The 19554-nt window shown below is 41.3% G+C and overlaps 1 protein-coding gene across 1 annotated transcript in view; it reads left to right on the top strand.

The window, feature by feature from the left end:
• faap100 (FA core complex associated protein 100) overlaps positions 1–19554 on the top strand; it is a 100297-nt gene that overhangs the window by 78839 nt on the left and 1904 nt on the right. The gene's annotated exons all lie outside the window — the stretch shown is intronic.

Genomic DNA, 19554 nt, shown 5'->3' with positions numbered 1-19554 from the left:
AATCCTATTGGGTATATTTAATGTTTAAATGATTTTAGTAGACTTAAATCATGGAGATCCTACTACGATTAGACCCCTTATCCAGAAAATACCAGGTCCCAAGCATTCTGGATAACAGGTCCCATACCTGTAGAGGTATACAATATTGGCAGCCTGGGGGTGCAGTGGGTACCAATGTAGTTGTGGGGTTCTAGTTTTATGTCCAGCCAGGGCACTAGCCCCATGCATGCATGGTTTCCTCCGGATACTCTAGCTGCCTCCAACACTTCAAAAACACACAGATCTTTAAAAAAACACAGAAGCTTTAATGGCTCCTGATAAAATAGTGTGTGTACAACGTTGGACTGAGCTGCCGGGGTACTGGGAAAAAACCCGGTGGGCCCAGTGGACCAGATCCAATCCCCCCACGGCAATGCCGCGATCCCCTGGTCTCCCTCCCCAGACGCTCCGCACGTAAGTTTAATTTAGGAACGCTCGGGGGGAGGGGGTCAGAGGGTGTTGGGGGCCTCTGTCGGGGGGGTTGTAAAGGCGGTGGAGGCCATTGGGAGGTGCAGGGGCCCCTGAGGCAGAAGCCCCGGTGGGCCCTGCACCCCCCAGTCCGACCCTGTGTGTGTAAATGTGATGGGGGGCCTTAAATTGTAAGCCTGACAGGGGCAGGGATTGATGTGTACAATGTAAAGCGCTGTACAATTGCACAATATATTAGTGCAATATTAATAATATAAAAAAATATATATATTTAATGCTATTATTTCTAAGTCTGAAAAGCATTTTACAGCATTTCTTTTTCACTACACATTGCCTCGATACACCAGTAGGCACCAAATAAATGGAAGTGCTTTTGTGCATTATCTAAACTCCTGTCTTTGTATAACTTGGCCAAATTGTTCTACACCTTGTATGCAGCTGATCCTAAAAAAGAGCAGCTTAAAAAAAGCGCGTGTATTGGATTGGGTACAATCAACTTTTCTCTTTCTACAAATAAAAAGTCTAGGCACATAAAACTGAAAAGAAATTGGAAACCCAGGTAGTTCAACGTGTAACAACAATAGCTACAAAGGAGTTTTCTGTTACCCCATTTTAATGAAGGCACTTTTGGCATATGCCAACAGTCCTCCTCCCTAACAGAGCAAATAGCAGAGACTCAGAGAACTGAAATTCAAATCTCTTACTGACTATACTGTTTGCTCTATTAAAAAGGTCTATTGTGCTGAGCTTTTTGAATGTGACCTGATTAATACTGCAAACACAACTCTGGCTTTTAGATAGTATTGTTCAAAGTAGGTGATTTTGCTTTAAAGTGGGTACTTTACAGCTGAGCCACTTGTTTTCGAGTGTGGGGGCATGTGTACACACACACAAACACACACACACACACCTGCACATTTATATGGAGGATGGTCAACATATCCTTATTTGCTTTTTCCCACAAACAATCATGGAAATACCTTGCCTGTGAAACCCACTGATGGCAACAGCCAGTCACTACTAGAAAAACCTCTTGCTTTTGTTTCCTGGAATCCTAGGGGCTGCCCTAAATTACTGATTCCAAAACCACCTTGAATTCAGAGGTCTCGTTATCATTGGTGCAAACCAACTGTAGAAAACCAAAAGCAAAAAGCAGATAATGATTATTACTTGGGGAACCTTAATGGCAAGACTGGCATTTCTCAGTTCTGTGCAAATGTTGTGTTGTTGAAGATACTATTATCAGATAGAGGGAACAGGTAATCAGGTGGTCCATGTGCTCCTGTGAAACAATCATCCAGGCTTTATATGCATGTAAGGTACATGGAAACAATGGTTTAATATGGGCTTCAAATATAATTACCTTACATAGGGTATAACCATAAAAAAACTGGGAAAAGTCTTATGACTTGGGGAATTCCAGCTTACTTATGTAAGTAGTGCATACCAAATATGCAGTTTTCACTAGAATGAATGCATCAGTTAACGTTCTGCAAGACTCAGCTAATGATAATGGAGTAAAGACAATAGTCTGATTCTACAGTCACTACTTGTTTCCCTAAAGGCGAAGGTTGTGTTTCAAGCACCCCTCTCCCTTCCTGAAAATAAGGCCAGCAGCTTGGGTTCTAATGATTTTTTTATGTCTGTGTTATCTCTTTCCAGCCTCAGAGGATAGATCATCCCTTACCAGCTCAGCTAGGCCCCTGGTTGGTTTAGGATGACATATACTTAATGTAACACATAATGTAACTGAGTGTACTACTGCAGAAAGAAGGTTGGGTCATTTTACTTTTTACTATATTTTGCAAGCTGGTGTTAAAGAAAGAACATATATTTGGAGGAGGGGTTGATGGTACTCAGTTATTAGATTATGCTTACATGTGTGTGTGTATATATATATATATATATATAAATATTTAATTTTTAATTTAACTTGGTTTTGCGGAGAAAACAGAGACAGAATAAGCAGAAAGGGTAGTTTTTTGTATTTTTCAAAGATAACTGCAGGTTTCAAGTGGACAGATGATGAAAGCACTCTACAACACTATCATTCAATGACATAGTATTACATTATATTACATATGGCTGTCATTCAGTTACATAAGCAATGGATGGAAAGTCTGAGACTTCTAAAGCCAAAAGAAAGGTCAGCAAAATATCATATAACTGATTGCAGTGCAGAAATTATGTAATCTTTTTTTTCCCAATATACTTTTTATTGATTTTCAAACAAAAACCTTGATTAGTACATGGCATTGAAGTGTTACAATTATTTAGGGGGGCACCATCACTAGGTACCTTTTCTTAGTGGGTCTAGTTCTGGATCAATTCCCTATGGTCCCAAGACCTTCTAGTATTTACCTGGACACCCTCTACTTTCATATGTTAATCTGTATAGGGCCAAGAGTTTCTTTTTGAAATGTAGTTTTTTTTGGCATAGAAGAGCAGTATTTTGATTAAGATATGGGATGCTTTGGTTACATTAGGTAGTTCCTCTATGACAGTGCTGTCCAACTGGTGGCCTGCAGCCACATCCTGCTCGCAACCCCCCTCTGTCTCGCTGCTGTGACTTCTTACCTTTGTGTAAGCTTTAAATGGTATCAGATTCAGGCTAAAAACCACTGTATTGTTTAAACATGTAATCCCCTGAACTGTTCACACCTTTCAGTCCCTGCATTGTTCACACCTCAGGCTCAGACTGTAAGTGCCTACATTCTTCACCTGTTCACACCTCAAACTGTAGAAGCAGTGCCAGCTTTGTGTCACTGTATGTACTGCCTGCCCTATGCTGCTTGTGTATATGGCACACAGGCAGCACAGGGCAGGCAGAGTATGGAACACACAGGCAGCATGGGGCAGGCAGAATATGGCACACACAGGCAGCATAGGGCAGGCAGAGTATGGCACACACAGGCAGCATGGAGCAGGCAGAGTATGGCACACACAGGCAGCATAGGGCAGGCAGAATATGGCACACAGGCAGCATAGGGCAGGCAGAATATGGCACACACAAGCAGCACAGGGCAGGCAGAATATGGCACACACAGGCAGCATAGGGCAGGCAGAGTATGGCACACACAGGCAGCATAGGGCAGGCAGAATATGGCACACAGGCAGCATAGGGCAGGCAGAATATGGCACACACAAGCAGCACAGGGCAGGCAGAATATGGCACACACAGGCAGCATAGGGCAGGCAGAGTATGGCACACACAGGCAGCATAGGGCAGGCAGAATATGGCACACACAGGCAGCATAGGACAGGCAGAATATGGCACACACAAGCAGCATAGGGCAGGCAGAATATGTCACACACAGGCAGCATAGGGCAGGCAGAGTATGGCACACACAGGCAGCATAGGGCAGGCAGAATATGGCACACAGGCAGCATAGGGCAGGCAGAATATGGCACACACAAGCAGCATAGGGCAGGCAGAATATGGCACACACAAGCAGCATAGGGTAGGCAGAATATGGCACACACAGGCAGCATAGGGCAGGCAGAGTATGGCACACACAGGCAGGGTAGGGCAGGGAGAGTATGGCACATACAGGCAGCATAGGGCAAGCAGAGTATGGCCTTATTCTACCTGCCCTACCCTGCCTGTGTGTGCCATAGAAAGCGATGTGATGGCCTTTAACCAGCGACACCTATTGTTTCCAGTGGAAAGGCATTTCTGAGCGGTTAGTCCCTCACGGTACCACTACTGTATTCAAGCTGTGGGGTAAGGATAGGGTACCAAATTGTTGCCTGAAAATGTGTCTTAATTGAAGATATTGATATTGTAATAGGAAGCATGGAAAGATAGTCTGTTGTAATTGCGTAAAGGTGGGAATGACTGTTTCCAACGGAGCTTCACGTACACACACCTGCTTACGTGTCTAGCCTGGCCATGTCCCCAGAATTATAATTGTATAGCAGTATCCTTCAGGAAAAATATCAGATATAATATATTTTATTTCTAACTTGCGGTTGTCTTATCAAAGTTATTGCTCATTGGTTGCCACGGGTAACTGCACTAGTGCAATTTAACATCTGGGTTAGTAAATCTGCCCATCACATAACACACACTATATAATGCCATTTGCAATGTAAAATAAACATGAAACAAGATTTAAAATATTAAGCTGTCATAATATTCTTGAAAGCAGAGTAGAAATGAAAATAGAAGACACATCAGATGCAGAGCTCAAATTCCATAGCAATGTGGAAACAGTACATGAATCATCATCAGAGCTCCCTAATAGTCCATTATATGTGAAAATTCAATAAGAGAATATTATCTCTTTACTATATTATTGAATAATTTAGCATTTAACAATATGTAGTAGGATCTGGGAGTGTATAAATAGTTCTTGGCAGGGTTGAGGTTATTTAATATGCCAATTTATGTAGTGCTTCAAAATGACTAATTATAATTACCAAATACAACCATTTTCCAAGGGTTCTGGTGTTTGTGGTATTATCCCAAGATACCCCTGTATACAGAAGCACCATCAAAAACTAGATCCATGCAGTACAAAGCCATGTCTTTGTACTAAATGTGTATTTTGAACTGGGGTGCTTACCAATTCATAACTAATATTGGTGCTGATTACCAGTTTAATTTACTCTACATATCATTTATTGGTGGGAAGTCAACGATCTACAAGAGAAGGATTGTTCCATAAGTAAGGACGTGATAAAGTCCAACAGTGGGTAGGGTACCTGTGGGTCCTGAGAATATTGAGTCAGTAGTGGTTAGCAAAATGTTGGAAAATGGTTCAGTAAGTATTGGGTGAGTTATAGTACAGCATTTCACTCACCCTTCAGTCCATCTCAGATGATGTCACTTCCGTGTTCATGATGACATCACTTTTTGTGGTTCAGGGCAGTGGGGGGCAGTAGGTCAGGCTGTGCATTAACCAGTGGGTAAGGTAGCAGGTCTATATTTTTTTAAGGTGCTACACTTTGCAGTGCAACTTCCCGTATCATTTATAAACAGAAATACACTCTGGGGCTCATTTGCTAAAACAGATGGATTTTAGTGGAGAACTAATAAAAAGGCTATAATATAATTCTCCACAAACTCAAAATGGAAAATATGACACCCCACTGTTAAATCTACACGACTGTTTGCTAAATAATGAATGAGTAATAAAAGCAGCATCAAATATCATGTCAGCATTACCACATCCAAAAGTACCTACAAATACCACAACATATCCAATAGCTTTTAAGTTCAGTGAAAAATATGGGTAATTCCAGTAGTAAGTAGGGATTCCCCCAAATGTCCTGAAGCTCTGCCTTCACATTGCACTAGTGCAATCAGCCGGACTAGATGCGGGGCATAAGGACTGTGTAAAGCTGCAAAGGCTACTATGGTGACCGATTCCCCATTTGGGGCCCCGGAACTTTCTGCTGGGGGCTGGGAGAATCTGAACACTGCGGAGTAAGATCAATAACGCAGTACAGGCAAGGGTAAAGCAAAATCATAAACTAAAGCTGGCCATACACGCACCGATAATATCGTATGAAACCTCGTTTCGTACGATATTCGTGCGTGTATGGCCGATCGGCGAGTTGACCGATATCAGCAGCCTTCTGCGATACCGGTCGACTCGCCGATCGGCCAGGTCAAAAGATTTTGATCGGGCGCCATAGAAGGCGCCTGAGCAAAATCTGCCGTCAGGGCTGAATTGGCAGAAGGAGGTAGAAATCCTATTGTTTCTACCTCCTTATCTGCCGTTTCAGCCCTGAAGGTTAGTGGCGGGTCTGACGATCTTTCGTGCGACCGATGGTCGCACGAAAGATCGCAGATCTCCACGTGTGTGGCCACCTTAAGTCAGGCAAGAGGTCAAGACAGACCAAGAGCTTTCTTGGTCAAAAAACCAGGCAGAGAGTCAAAAACCAGAGAAACAGAACTTAGACAAGGCTTGGGCAGGAAATAAATACTCCGAGATAGCTTAGGCAATGTTTACCAGCAGAAGGCCAGTAAAATATAAAATTCCACACCAGACATTAGTGCACATACATGTGTCCAGACATGCATCTAGCCAAAACACACACCAAAGCGCACATGTGCAAAGAAGACCCGAGCACCGAGAGGTTAGGGTCGGCACTGGTCCCCCAAAGTGCTTTACATTTCTACAGTATAAAGTGGTATATAGGCAGCTGGTACAATATAAGTAAAGAGTACCGTAATAAAAATGATCTCCTAAAAAGACTTGCCCATGCATTGCCAAGTGCTCCTAGCTAGTTGCTTCATGCCACATGATATAGTTAATCAGGCATATTCAATAATAAAAATTGCCATGTCTTTTTCTTATTTTGGTTAGTGCTGCACGCCACCTGTGACCTTTAAGGCTGTAAAGTTAAGTTCCTCGAGCGCAAAGGGGTGGGCTCTGGCGCACTGATCTTTTCTATGGGAAAAAATATCCTCCACTATCTGTATGTAATATCTTGTTACATACTTGTAAAAAGTAATCATGTCACCGTGCAAGCTCCCTTTCTCCAGAAAAACCAACCCCAACCTTGGCAGTCTAACCTCATAGTTTAAATTTACCATCCCCTTTATCAATTTAGTTGCACATCTCTGCACTTTCTCTCTAGCTCATAAATATCCTTCTTAAAGGAAATGTAACACAAAATTTTTTTAAGTAAAAAAGCTATTCTACCCTGCACCAATAACTGCCCTGTCCTGCAAACCACTTAGTATTTTAAATGCTTTAATAGAAAATACCTGCTAAAACTACGGCGAAGGAAGGAGCAGCAACCACTATGCGACAATCGAGCCTAGCCTGACTCCTTCCTATACAGAAAGAAGGCTAGGCTCGATCAATCGATCGTCGCATAGTGGTTGCTGCTCCTTCCTTCCTTCAAGCTTAGCCTGTTATACTCCATTTTAAATATAACTCCATTTTGTAACTGCTGTCTGCAAAGCCTGACACCCTATAATAGTTCTCTAAGAAGTATCCTTGAGCAGCTTCCATATTTTGTATCTTATCCCTTTGCTGACACATCCCGTACCGATCGGCCTTGAAGTACAGATGGTCTTTGTTTAAACATATTCTTTTGCTCTTGCATGTACACAAAGGATATAAAAGCTATGTGCGCACAGAGATAAACTGAACAAGTTTGAATTGCCCCTGTGGTTGCATCCTTCTTGTCCCCGAGCTTGTCTTTGTCCCGGCAGGAGGGCTCCCGCAGGTCCCAACACTAAGAGCAAGTGGTCAGGAACCCACCTGACCAAAAACAGACTCCTGCGGTACTCCACTAACAATGCTGGTCCAATTAGAAATGTTCCATTTACCACCACTCTTTGTAATCTATTCTCAGCCAGTTCTCTATCCAGGTACAAATATCATGTTCCAGGCCAATATTCCTTCCTTTAATCCTTAACATTTTGTGTGATACTGTATGTAATGCTTTAGCATATATGGGCAACCCATAACCTAATGAGTGATTACACTGGTCATTGATGGATTTAGAGTTGGAGCCTATGCTAATATTTTTGTGTTCATCACTGCATCAAGACTAGTGCAATGCTGAGCTGTTTCGCAGCCTGTGTATTAGATCAGGCTAATAGCCCCTCTGCTCACATCTAAGTGTGTGTGTGTCTCTGCACTGACAGGCTCTGCAACAGCCTGGGTGCATATAGGCGGAACAGATTTCTATGTATGCATTTTAATGCCAGAATTATCTCCATGTGTATGCATCCAGATCGACAGATCCTCTCAGTGCAGAGAAAACACACAAATGGAGTGGAGGTGCTGTTTCTTGGCCTTTGCTTATGTGCAGGGCAAGAAACATTTATCTTGGCATCCTACTGGCAGCCATATGGGGCAGGATCATTGGCACTGAGTTCTTCTTTTTTGTTTAATAATTGCTTGTTACTTTAAAGTTCAACCCTCAATCATCTTGCACAGGTCTGGACTGAGATTCAAACTAGGCCCTGGCAATTCAAGTAGACAAAAGCCCAACTCCAACTCTAAATCCATCAATGACCACTGTAATCATTCACTGGGTCATGGGTTGCCCATATATTTGCTAACGCATTTGATACAGTATCACACAAAAAGTTACAAATCCTTGTGAAAAATCCTTTCCGAATATTAAGACGGAATCTTCTTTCTTCTAATTCTAATATCTTGTCAATAGAAGGACCTACTGAGTAAATAAAGCATTAGAAAGATTGTTATATGATCCCCTGATATATACATAAATATCATTTTACCCCTTAAGCAACTCTTCGCCAGTGTAAAACAACCCTAACTTGGGCAGTATTTCATCATAAATGAGACTTCCCATACCCTTTACCAGTTTACTTGCCCTTCTCTGTACCCTCTCTAACTCAATAATCAGGGCCAGATTTAACTTGTCGGCGCCCCGAGGCTGCCCCCGCCCCCCCACGAGTGCGCATGCGCACTGGGGGGAGAGGGCGCCGCGCGATCAATGCGCATGCGCAAACGCACATTTAAACTCCCATACGGAGCAGTGGGGAGAGGTCCCGACTGCTCCGTATGGGAGCCAAATTTAAAAAAACTGTTGCGGCGGGGCGGCATGCCGCCCCTAAACTTGTGCCGCCCTAGGCCCGGGCCTTTGTGGCCTTTCCACAAATCCGGGCCTGTCAATAATATCCCAGTTGAGCACTGAAGTACAAAACTGGAGGGCATATTCTAGATGGGGCCTTACCAGTACTCTTTAATTGGAAGAATAACCCCCTTCTATTCTATGCCCCTTTTTAATACAGCTTTGTTTTCCCTTGCAGCTGCTGCCTGGCATTGCTTGCCTTTTCTCCATTATGGATTTGCCAAGTGCAGTCCCATTAAGGGTATAAGTGGCTGCATATTTTTACATCCCAGGTGCATGACCATCCATTTATCAACATAAATTCTCATCTACCACTTAGTTGCTCAGATTGAGAGTTTGTGAAGATCCTGCTGCATCCTGGTTTTGTGTCATCTGCAAACACTGATACATTACTTATAATACCCTCCCCTAAGTCATTTATGAACAAGTTAAACAAAAGTTGACCCAGTACAGAACCCTGAGGGATCCCCACTAAGAACCTTACTCCAAGTAGAGAATGTACCATTAACAACCACCCTCTTCTACCCGATCCTGTAGCCAGTTTCCTATCCAAATGACTTCACTAAGACCAACAGACCTTAGTTGAGAAAGCATTAATTTGTGGGGCAAGGTATCAAACACTTTGGCAAAATCCAAATAGATCACATCTACTGCAACCACAACTGCAATAACTGCGTCAGCTACTGAATAGATGGAACTGAGCAAAGAATGCAGCTATTGGGTGGGTCTTGGCACTCTGGCTCCTCTATTTTATACACTGAAGAAAAGAACTGGTTTAGCACATTTGCACTTTTCTATATCTGTTGTAACCATAATGTTACCATCATTCAATGGGGCCACACTCTCAACCTGCATCTTTTCACTATTAATATACTTAAAAAAAACCTTTTTGAGTTTTAGCCTCTGCCGCAAAGAGCTCCTCATTTGTATCTTTGCCTTCCAGATTGCTGTTTTACAACACTTGTTATAGTATTTATATTCATTAAATGCAGTTTCTGTCCCCTCTGACTTTTATTTCTTAAATGTTTTCCTTTTTCCCTATTAAATTCTGTACTTCCGAATTAAGCCACATAGGGTGGTTCTTAAAGCTTTTACCTTCACTTCTTAAGGGAATTAATTGACAGCAGTAATTATTTAATATTATTTTTAATGACAACCATTTCTGCCCTGTGTTTTTAGCAGAAAACCTAATGCCCCAATCTATGCTCTGGAGAACTGCCCTTAAGGAGTTAAAATTTGCTTTTCTAAAGTTAAGGGTCTTTGTTAGCCCCAGTGTATATTTGTTTTTGCATCAAATTAAATAATATTATGGTCACTATTACCCAAAGGTTCAACCCCTTGTACATTTGCTATAGGTTCTGGGCCGTTAGAGATCACTGGATCCAGTACAGCATGGTTTCTGGTTGGCTCCAGCAAAGTTTCAGTGCAGCTTGGGCGGCATGCTGCCCCTAAATTTGTGCCTGGGGCTTTTTGGCCTCGCCACAAATCTGGGCCTGCTCCGACCACTCTTTGCAGTTCAAAATTTGGTCTTTGCACACCCTTCTCAGTTGGCTTATGATAAGGTTACATATTTATAAAGACATATTGTTAACAGTCACATTGAGTTGATTTTGGGAATATGTACTGCAGCATATAAACTTTAATTACAGAACTCATTCTGGCCTGCAAACTTCCACAAATACTGCAGTAAGGACATAGCATTACCTTCAGAAACAGATCTGATTTATACCTAACTACAAGTTATGAGGCTCAAACAATGTTTCAAGGCCATGGTGAACACTTTAAAAGCCCCCTAATCTGCCCTGCATGGACCCCCTCTCACCTTTCCCTTCTTGCATAGCCTCTAACTTGAAAAGTGGCCCAAGCTAAAAAAGCAGATCAGTGCAGCAGTGTACCTAGGCACCATACTCATTCATTAGAAAATGTTTTGGGTCTCACTGCTGACACGGATCCTGCTTGTGCAATCGCGGCTGATTCCCAGTTAGCCCCAACTGCGCATGCTCAAGCAGGGTCCGAAGCGCCTGCCTAGGTATGCGGCTGCGCTGCTCTGCTTTATTAGCTTGGGTTTTTCTATAGGGCCACTTTTCAAAGTTCTAGGCTATGCAAGAAGTGGGAGGTCAGTTAAGGGGACTTTTGTACCTGGGGGGGGGGGGGGGGGTAGTTCTATTTTAAATAACCAAGAATGAAGGTACATGGATTTCTCTATCGTACACACTTTGTCTTGCTTCCAACTTGCTTCCTGGCAGCGAAATGATCCTTTACTTCTATATTACTAGTTTTTCTGGTCTGACCTGTGGAGATTTGGGTTTAAAGAGTAGCATTTCAGTTTCACATATTTTAATCTTTGTACAGAAAGCATAAGAAATTTAGAGGATTTCTTGGAAACTGTCCTCTTTGGTTTGAGTCTGAGGTGCTCACTCAGCATTGGCTTTGTCTCATTCATTCATCCCATTCTAACAATGGCGGTGCATGTGTCCTAATTGTATCCATTGCCTTAGACAGAGAGAGCGAGAGATACAGGCAAATAATCTTCTTTTAGTATTATCACCATATACATTTACTGTAGATGTCATCTGCACTACAAGGCAATTGACAAAGATAATAAAAACCACTGGAGCCAGAAGGAAACAGTGAGAAACGGCTCTTTCAAGTTAAACGGCATTTCACAAACTCCAATTTACAATTGGCTGCTCCTGATCTTTTTACGTGTTTCTTAACAGAGAACATATGTTTTCCAGTGGAACTGCTCTCTATCTTGTGTACAGCTCCCTTGTGTGTTACCGTGTCAAATATCTACATCCTATTCCTTAGTAGAATGCATAGATACAGTGATATAATTTATGTCTGAATATTATGCCATTAAAGTGCACCTATCACCCACTAATGGTTTCCCCTTCTAGAGGTGCGGGCTAATAGGGCCTGTGTTCTGGTTGGGGAAAACAAAGGTTTAAAAAACAAAAAAAAATACAGCCCCACCAGAACTAGGCTGCCTGTGGCCATGTTGTTTGCCGCATAATGAACGAGTTTCCCCTATTCACTAATTATGCACATACACTTGTGCCCTGCAAGCTCCCTCCTGGTGAGGGCAGCCTAGTGCTGCAGGGGCTATTTTTTTTTGTTTTTTTAAAAACTATTGTTTCCCCCAACCGGAGTGCGGGCTCTATTAGCCCATACCTCTGGGCATACTCAGCACAAATACCTTGAATTCCAAAAAAAGCTGTTTTGCAAAGCTAAACCTCCATTAGCTTTTCTATGTGATACAGAATAGAGTTACATAGTTACATAGGGTTGAAAAACCAACACTGGGGTATGAAGGTATGCACTAGTACTACAGACACTCTGGATACTGGGACTGGTAGGACCACCCAAATATGGCTGGGGAAAAGCACCAAGACCGCTGTTGTGATCATGGATGTTCATAGCTGGGGGTATGAAATACAACTCCCGTCCATATTAAGAGTGTCAGCAAAGAATAAGCATAAAAGGATATAAAAAGCCAGTGAAAGCAGCTGCCAGAAAACACAGCAGATTATAGAGCAGTCATACCATAGTTCGCACCTGACATCTAGCACCGGTTCCCAGATCATAGATACTCAATAACATATCAATAAATCTGTCAAATATGGAAATGCAAACAAGAAAAGTCTTACTTTTCTCTGCACCAGGGGAACAATTAGTAAACATAACCATAAACTGATAGGGTGTCCAAAATGGTATTATTATGTCAAGCTGTAGTGATGTAAAAGAGCTATTGCCTTTTAGCTAAACTAACAGGAAACCGTAGCAAAATAGAGGCTCTACTATAGCATACCCACATCTATATTATACCTATAAATAGACAAACAGATTTTTTATGTGTGTTTTCTGTGTCTTCAGGGAAAGCAGTACTCAGCAGGGAAACACATTTCTCTAGAATTTTCACTTCCTATTTCTTAGTATCAGACCTGGCCTCCTAAAGCCCAACAGCGGCCTAAAACTTATATTAGTTGATAGTACCTGTGATCACCGGGGGATCCTTTGGTGCCCTGGCAATTCAGTCTCTGCTTCATCTGACCTCTATTTGTAAGGCTGATCCAAATCAAAACATAGTGGTAAAGGGGGCCTCTGTTCAAAATATTAAAGAGTTTTGACCTGATCGCTTGGAGAAAGAGATGTTGATGTTGCTTTGTACAAGTCTTTGTTGTGACACGAGTAAAGGAAAAATGTACAAATATACACTTCTAATTTAACCCTGCAGAGAATAAAACTTTCACCTGTCAATCAGAAAAGAGGCTTCACATATCAAAGAATCCTGTCTCCTACAAGACCCATTGAAGAGGGACCCACTTGTGCTTTATCTAAAACTTACAGGCAATTCCCTGTCTGCTCTATGTGGAGGATGAAGACATAGAAAGATAGAGCTTATTACTGGATACCCAGCTGGATGATTAAACAGAAAAACAGAAATTATCTACAAGGCCAGTTTTGCAACTACTGAAGCCTGCAAGCAGCATATGCAGCCCTTAAAGGAACAGTAACACCAAAAAATGAAAGAGCTTTAAAGTAATAAAAATATAATGCACTGTTGCCCTGCACTGGTACAGCTGGTGTGTTTGCTACAGTAACACTACTATAATTTATATAATAAGCTGCTGTGTAGCCACGGGGGCAGCCATTCAAGCTGGAAAAAAGGAGAAAAGTCACAGGTTACATAGCAGATAACAGATAAGCTCTGTAGAATACAATATAGTGTTTTATCTGTTATCTGCTATGTGCCTGTGCTTTTTCTCCTTTGAATGGCTGCCCCCATGGCTATACAGCAGCTTATTTATATAAATTATAGTAGTCTTTCTGAAGTAAACACACAACTTTTACCAGTGCAGGGCAGCAGCACATTATATTTTAGTTACTTTTATACACTTTCATTTTTTGGTGTTACTGTTCCCTTAAAGGCAAAGTTAAGTCTAAGTATATATAATAGATGAATATTCAGAGGACATAAATATCCATCAGAAATATATAATCCAGAGCTAACGTTTTCTTTCAACTTGATTTGCAACTATACTCCCTATGCTCCATTTATTTATCTGTATCATTAAAGCTGTTTCATGGAAACATGGGGTCTGTCCTACAGTTATGACCCCTGTAGTTATGACACTGCTACAAAAGGATTAAAACAGTAGGGATTGCTTATGAATTAAAGTACAATGTGCAGTTTCAGAAGCAAATTCTGCATTCATACCCAGTGTGTTCAAAACAGATATGTTTGTATTAATGTATTCTACTGTACAGCACTGTGTACATAAGTAGCGCTTTATAAATAAAGATATACATACATACATAATTGTGCTTGCATTTTAATGCAAATTGGGTCCGGTGTGGTGGTAGCTCCAGGGTTCCCCAGAATCAAAATTTACAGTTCTGCCAATTCTATGGGGGCACCCTAAGCATGAGGTGAGGAACAGGGGGTGGAGGAGTGGCTTGACAAGGGAAGGTGGGGTCACTTGAAGTAGGCAGGTGGTAGATGAGCCAAACTAGGGGTAAGCAGGTAGTTAAGGTACATGCCTAGTGCCCCACCTTTGTTGCACACTAGACATGTGGCTCTTCAGCCTACCCCTAGTTCCGGCCCTTATGGATGAATTAGCAGGGGTGTGTTTGGATGCAAAGAAATGTTTTCATATGTGCTCTCCAGTTTGTCTATTTTGGATGAATTGTGTTCGTGGGTGTGTTCATAAATGACACAGAGTAACTGTGAAAGATCAGTGCAAAAAAAGAGTGTTCTGGCATTACATAAGTCTCAAATAGTGCTTTTTGCAAACACAGAAAGTCTTTACAGCCGCTTTTTATTTATGTTCGCTGAGCCCTATTATACATAGGAGCAACATGCACTTTAAGTATACAGTATATCATTTAAAAGGAGCATTACAGTTTCAGTTCATGACTAATGATAAAATGAGATGTTCCTTTCCTTCTGGTTTATTATAAGCAACTGAAAGGCTGTTGTGCAATGCAGAATGAAGATCACTAAGCTGCTTGTTGCTTGCATTTCTAGTAACAAATACACTGTGGTTGCTGAACCTGATATCCGGGCACACCCTGAGTGAGTGCTGGTACACCTTGTGGAGTAATACACACATTACAGCAGCCTCTGCTTGTGCTACCTGGAGAAAGGATGGAAAGAACAGAGGGATGTGAGAGTGGGAGGCACATCTGATTCATAGCACATTCCAATAAAATTACTGCCATCTTTCAGCTTCTCTAGGAAGCATCCTGACTTGCCTAGGACATTAATTGTTGCTATTAGAAGGCGCCTAGTGCTAAAAAACAATTGTAGTGGGAACTTAAAGCAGCCAATTCTTGTGAATTGGCTGGATCAGAGCATTTCAGGCATATTTATGAAGCAGTAAATTGTCATTATTCGTTTACTCTTGCTGTACAGCAACTGTATCGCTACTTCGTGGGCTCTAATGAACTACTGGCTTTATAAAGGTGCATAAAGAAGTCATGTGATTGCAAGAAACTTTGCTGCTTTTTATTAGGTGGATTTTCATATATGTATTGTATGTATTTTGACATATTATCATTTTCATGGCTAAATGACATAAAGATTTTTTACTTTGATTAAAAGCATTCATGGTTTGTTTGAACTTCTGCAGCCCACCCTTCCTGCCTGCAGCATATTCCTATTGAGGGGTACATGCCCCCCCCTCCCCACTGCAATGGGGACCTGTACTTACTGGCTGTCCTTGCACCTCTGGTGAGGCAAGGTCATGCACTTACAAACCCCCCATAGAAAACTTCTCCAAGCAGGCTGATTAGTTTATTTGCATTGACTTTAGAAATGTGCTTTTCAGTAGGAAAAGTAGTATAAAGGATTGCAGGATGATAATTAGAAGAGATACATTGTATGCAATTCAGTATGTTCAGTGTATAAACCTATTTATTGTTCGGCACTGTGGAATATGTTGGTGCTTTATAAATCCATGATAATAATCATCATCATCAATAAACAGATTCATTCACCTATCGGAAAACACTGATGCAAAAGCACATTACAAACTACAAACAGAATAATAAAACCTGCTTTTCAGGGTTCTATAACACTTATATACAAACAATATAACATACATAACAAGAAAAAGTGTAACTAAGAGGTTATAATTACATATTTCGAGTCCCCTATCTGTTGTTCACGTCTCCTGTCTCAGACCCTTGGGCCATGTTGACGCCTGCCAGGTGGCTCTGCTGTTATTTCACTGAGAGTCGAGGGGGGGGGTCCATGACATGAGTGATTGTGGCAGCGTATGGTGCTGACAGAGGTAGCAGAAGAACACTGTGTTTTAGAAAGTTGCTGATATAGTCTAATATGATTTCCTTTTTCTCTGTTACAATAAAACATCACCTTGTACTTGATCCTTACTTAGCTGCATGAATCTATATTTGTGGCAAAGCAATCTGTTGGATTTATTTAATGATTCAATTATTTTTAGCAGACTTAAGATATTTACAGAAAGATCTTATATCTAGAAGACCCCAGGTCTCAAGCATTCTGGATAACAGATCCCATACTTGTACCAGCAAATAGTGCAAAACCTATAGCAAAAACCAAAAGACCAGCGGGAGCACAACTACAACAGCATTACCAGTTGGACTGGACCCTTGCTCTGACTTTATGGCTGGGGTGGGGGGCCCTGGGGTGGCAGCCCTGGTGCCCCCAGACACCCCAGTCTGATACTGTTACCAGGTCCGCAAACAAAAATGTAAAGATCACAATCAGTGGCATGAATAATTATGCACATGGAATGTCTTCAGCTTTTAGTTTCTTCTTCCCTAGTGCCTGGAAGACAGAACAACGGCTTTTAAAATAACTACGTTTCTGGACTGTCTCTCTAGTGTGAAAAGAGCAAAAAATGTTTATTGCACCTGTTTTTGAACTCCTTTACAGTTGTAAATGATCCTTACTGTGCCATTTAATGATGAAAGTCACTGTGCTATTTAATTCTAAGGGTGTCTGAGTTACTATCATTCAATGTTGTGGGTCACTTTGCCTTTTAATGCTGGGAATAACTGTGTCATTTAAAGCTGTGGGGTCACTGTTGCTCTATGGTACAGGCCAGACAGAGCATATACAAATTATATCTAATGATCGTGGCTACAAAAGTTTGTAAAGAGCTTGGCATATTCAGTATAGTTTTTCTGTTTTAAAGTTATGCGGCCTATATATGTAAAGTACTTTCTCAGTATAACAGTTTACTATTGCACCTAAAGCCATTTGTCTAATAAGTCCACCCCACCCCATGCATCATTTCCAGTGTAGAGGCACAAACATGTTTCTGGCTGCCTGTCCTCATTCCAGCAACAGCTGCTGTGCGGGAGCAGAGAAAGGTGCCCTGGAGCTGTTGCTGAAAAAATCCACCTGTGCGCCTAGCTGTCCATGAAGTCACTGTGAAAAAGTCTGAAAAACTTGCACAGGGATTCCAGTCTTCCAGGTTCCAATGCAAACCTAATAGCAATTAATACAAAATATGCATCACTACTGCAGTAAATATTAATACAGTTTCCAGTCTTTGCTTCTGAGTTGCATTATGTGTTGATAGATGCAATCTGCTCATAAACTGAAAGAGCTTTTCAAATAAAGATTAGACTGTAAGCTCCTCTAGGGCAGGGACTGATGTTGAGGATGGATAATCTCTATAAAGCACTGCAGAATATGCTGGCACAATTTATAAAAGGATAAAAATATATGTACATTTCTCTTCTAGTTCAAATCTGGTAAAGGAGATAAAAAAGTAGGCAAGCACAAAACAGATAAAAGCTAAATTGTTTAATAAAATTATGGGACCTGTTGTTTAATAAAGTTATGTGACCTGTTAATCAGAATGCTTGGGACCTTGAGGTTTCTGGATAAGGGATCTTTCTGTAATTTGGATCTTCATATCTTAAGTCTGCTAAAAAATCATTTAAACATTAATTAAGCACAATAGGATTGTTTTGCCACCAATATGGATTCATGCAGCGTAGTTCCTATTAAGTACAAGGTGCTGTTTTGTTATTACAGGAAAAGCATTCTTTAAAATGTGAATTATTTAATTAAAATGGAGTCTATGGGAAATGGCCTTCCTGTAATTCATAACTTTCTGTATAACAGGTTTCACCAGCGCACAGGTTGAATGCAAAAAGGGGATAACCCCTGCGTTTTACATTGTCAAGCCAAACAAACACAAAGTTTTGGGGACAGATCCCTTTAGCAGGTCACATGACTAGTCCTCAAAGGGATCCTTCACACCCTAATACTGGATTCTCGACATTCACTTTATAGCTGACATGGGTACTTGGGATAACTTATATAGGCTTAGGGGTGTATCTATAAATGAAACAGACTATGCAACAAATATATTCAGTCTAAAGGGGAACATACTGATAGTATGTTGTAATATATGTTTATGAAAAATATTTTATTCCTAAAGTTTCAGGGGCCTTTGGAGGGATAAAAGTGTATTACAATGCATATTACAATGCAATATGGGAATTGGTAATACAAACTATTGGTGTGATTTTTTCTTTGCACGGAAGATACAAAAGGGCTGGTGGGTAATTGGAACAACAGAGGTTACAAGAAGCAATGTAAGAAGCTAAAGGGAAACACTTAATAAGCAACGTGATGGATTATATGAAAGGGTCACATGGGGTAACAGAAAGGGTTCAGTGTGGGGATTATTTATATCTGCAGAAAAAGGTATTAGTATTAGCACTGACCATTACACAGCACAAGGTTCCAAGGGCTGAACTATTCACAATGCAGTCTGCACTGACACAGGGTCCCAGAAGCATTAGGGGCTTGAGCCTTAGGGATGTTGTTTTATTTTTGGCTGTCTGAGAATCAGATAGATATTGTCTATCACCTTAAAAGGTTCTGTCCTGCCAATTGTTTCGGTACATTCCACATGTTAGGTTTAAATAATACTGTACTACCTTACCTACATGGTGTTAGTTTTCTTCAAAGAAGATCATTTAGTCCAGTGCTGTCCAACTTCTGTGGTACTGAGGGCTGGAATTTTTCTGGCCTACATGGTGGAGGGCCGATAATGGAAGCCAGTTTTGACCACTCCCCTTTTTTAAACTGCACCCACTTCAAACCACACCCATGTTATCACAAGAGCATTTAAGACAATACCCACGTTAATGGTGGTAGCGCAGCAAAAACCAAAATGATTGGTGTAGAGATATCACCCTTCATTCATAAATGTAAAAGAATTATATTATGTCATATTAAGACACACCCTTAAATCTATATGCCTCCCCCGTGGATAGCACAGCAATTCCCATCATATAATTACACCCTTTATGGACCATATAATGATTATTTCTAAATGCTAACAAACCCCTGCCAGTTTTACCTCCCAAAGCCAACATAAGACAGGCAGAGTAAGGCACATAGGCAGCATAGGGCAGGCAGAGTATGGCACACACTGGCAGCATAGGGCAGGCAGATTATGGCACACACAGGCAGCATAGGGAAGGCAAAGTATGGCACAC

Source organism: Xenopus tropicalis, chromosome 10, assembly GCF_000004195.4.
Source record: "Xenopus tropicalis strain Nigerian chromosome 10, UCB_Xtro_10.0, whole genome shotgun sequence".
NCBI classification, from domain to species: Eukaryota; Metazoa; Chordata; class Amphibia; order Anura; family Pipidae; genus Xenopus; species Xenopus tropicalis.
Note: the sequence above shows the minus strand (reverse complement) of the source record. Positions and strands in the feature narration are given on the sequence as shown.